Raw genomic sequence first — 3505 nt, 5'->3', positions numbered from 1 at the left:
TGGAAGCTCCTTGTGCAGCCACATGGGTCTGTTGCCATTTTTCTTGTGTTTCCAAGGAAAGTGTCTCTCATTCACCAAGGGAATCAAACCATCATTCTCAACCCTGGAGCATCCTTGAAATCCTTTCAAGGATGTTGCATGGTTTTACACTGTTGGGTATGCAAATATGATTCACAATACAAACCCAAAGATTTAAATTTGGAATTCATAGTGGTAGAAATATTTTTACCTCTTGTGAACTTTGAGTTCATTGAAACAGAAGAATTGATCTATTATTTTTCCATAGTTGAAAACAAGTTAAAACTAAGGGTGCTTTGAGTATAACAATGGGTGCCTCAATTCTAAAAAGGTTCAGAACCACTAGCTTAAATTATAGTCAATTCTGTCAGCTTCAATGTATATTTTTATAAGAAAAATATAATTTTCTATTTTTCCCACTCATAAACTATGAACTTCATAAGAGTATGTATGCCATGATAGAATAGAACCTTTTCATATTAAATATATAAGTTGTAATTTACTATTACATATTATATATGCACACACCAGTGAATAATGTACAGTGTGTGTTTGTCTGTATGCATGCACACATGCTTGCACACACCTAACATATTCCAGAAATTACCTATAGATGCCAAGAGGTATTTAAAATACCAATGGTATTTAAACTACCATTGTTATATGTAGCATTCATATTTAATTTAGTTTCAGAGTATTTTCATAAATAAAACCCATAGGGTGCTATCTTATTGATCTAGTGAGTCTATAATATATAAAATGGTGTTTTGTTTTGTTTTTTAATTATATTCCGTTATATCCTCTGCTTATGCCCAATGCAGTCAAATTTAGCTACACAGCTGCAATGGTTAGCTATTACAGTTGTAATACTTACATAAATTTAACATTTTTTTAAAAGAAAAAATATTATTGGGAAAAGACAACAGGATATTTTTGAAGCTGAAATTATCTGAACACTAGCCGTAGATGTCCATCAGTGAACGAAACAAAAATGATGATCGTAAGTATGTTCATCACTAACCTGCCTAGGCTTCTTTTAAGAAAAAGAAAAATGACCTGTCCTCATTTATTCTCCCACCATGTGTTCTATTTTCTTAACAGATGGTTGGGGGGGGGGTGGTAAAGATGCACATTGTAGACTAACTGAATCAGAGAACCAAAGATTCAGTTAGTCTGTATCTATATCGAGCCTCCTACTTGACTTTTACTGATAAGAAAAGAGAGACAATTAGTTGTGTTAGTCTGAGACACAAAATTCACTTTCACCTCTCCTGGCATTCCCTGGGTTCATGTAAAGTTTCAAGACAATTGGTTGAAGTTCAGCTGAGTGGGTCACAATCCATGCGGGGGTGGGGGGGGGAGGAGTGAGTCTGGGGTCTCTGGTGCCCATGGTGGGAAACGAGGTGAAGGTGGGCAGTGTCCATGTTAAGTGGGGGTGGGGAATCCAGAGTCCCAGTGGGGGTGGGATCCCCACAGTTTGGAGCTGTGAACACAGAGAAGGATCTCTATAGCTTGAGGGTGAGAAGAGGTCAGTTTGCCAGATTCCATCAGTTGAAATGTAATGATTGTATGCATCCTCTGTGCCTGATTTCTCTTTACAATACAATGGACATTCTTCCATATTTTCAATGTTTTTGCACTGTACTGCAGATACACAGATTTAGTGCCTCTCTTTGGATTTATACAAACATTAAACAACATGAAGTCATCCCAAATAGTAAAGAATATTAGGGCTTCTATTGGCATAATGAATTTTTTATAGTGTTTAGTTGAGGGCATTTTTACAGAAAGCTACTAATTTAACTACAAGGAAGATATCAATACAAAGATTCTACGTAAATAATTAGGTCCTCAGGTAAGATAAATCAACATAATCCAGTGATTGCAATGAGTGATGCTGATTTATAAGAATAAAAGATCTGTCCCAAAGCAGACATTTTGATCATGACCGCAGTGTTTTTTTTCTTCCCTTGTCATCTGCTTACATTGTTTCTTTTTATGTGTAGATACTACGTCCAATAGAATTATCCTCAAGCAAAGCTTTTTCACATCAAGCTTTTATCCATCAAAATTTTTTCTCTCTATGCGTTTTAGATGGTCAGATCTGATCACATCTTTCAATAGCACATGCTACTCCTCAGTTTTCTTTTTAATACATTGTAGAAAAATGTGCCATACCAATATTCAATCTTTTATTCAGCTACAGAACAAATGCAGCATTTGAAACTGTTTATGTGTCTGTAAACACTAGATCTGAAACATAAAACTAGACATGTATAATTAGTCACAGTCCAGGAACAATGCTGTATGCTTTTACTGGCTGTGAAAAACTGTGCTGTTCCCATGAGTGAAAAAGAGGGTTTGAACTGAAATAGATGAGCTCTGGTACAAGCACAATAGAAAATATTACAGTACAGTTGATTGCATTTTCCAGTGGCACAAGATATGCTAAATATAAAATAAAGAGTTGAACTATGACATTGGAAACTGCAGGCCAGACCATCAGCTTCATAAGCCTCTTTATTCCAATGCAACATTAAGCCAATGAATTTGGCCTCAGCAGCATTCAGAATGAAAAAGCAGATGGACTGTTTCTTGCCTCATTCCCATTGAGGATTGACCAACGCAACTCCTACACGAAAGAAAAAAATAATATGTGTTCACTGTTTTAAAGGTTTAAGATAAATATGAAACCAAAAATTGGTCTCCCTAACTTTGCACGGTTTCTTGCCCACAACTTTTTCAGGAAATCTCTTTTCTGTACTTCATTTTTAAAAATCATTATTATTATGTCCTTCTCTGTTGATTCCATAGACCATTGCCCTATGCTCACTTGCCATTCTTTAACATGTAAATATAAGATATAGGAGGCTGTCCTCTGGGGCCAAAGAAAGCCTTAGGTGCTTTACTCTGCCTTGCTCATCTCTGGCCCCAATCACTGCTTGAGCAAGGCATGACTCCTCTGTCCTTCCTCTGAGATCCAGGCCCCCTGGCACTGTTACTCTCCCTCTTGTCTCAGGGAATGCCAGCCCTGTCTCAGTGTCATGGGTCCTGGACCCTTGCACTAATACTCTATGCCTAGCAGGCACCACTCATGGTCCACCAACACCAACTGTGTCCCTACTGTTCCTCATTTAGTCACCTATAAGCCCTAACCACCTTAAAGCGGGTATGTGTGGCCTCCAGCCATTCTCTATATCTGCACCCATACCTCATAGATCTTCCTCAAGAAATTTCCCCAAGGCTCCCAGTCCCATCCAAGCACCAGCCCATTGGGCACCCATTTGCCCTCTCAGCTTTAGTCTGCTCCACCCACTGGACCCCTGGTCCTGGCAGGTCTCTTCCTGTTCACTGGGCTTGTGTTCCTGACCCAGCTTTTGCCTACACAGCCCACCAAATCCTGAACCCTCCCAGGGCTCTTTTCTGGGCTCCATCCCCTTTCACTCATTCACGAGGCTCATGGCCAGGTCCTGGCTTCTGCCCCTCA

Source organism: Alligator sinensis, unplaced genomic scaffold (assembly GCF_000455745.1).
Source record: "Alligator sinensis unplaced genomic scaffold, ASM45574v1 scaffold490_1, whole genome shotgun sequence".
Lineage (NCBI taxonomy): Eukaryota > Metazoa > Chordata > Crocodylia > Alligatoridae > Alligator > Alligator sinensis.
This window is presented reverse-complemented; position numbering follows the sequence as displayed.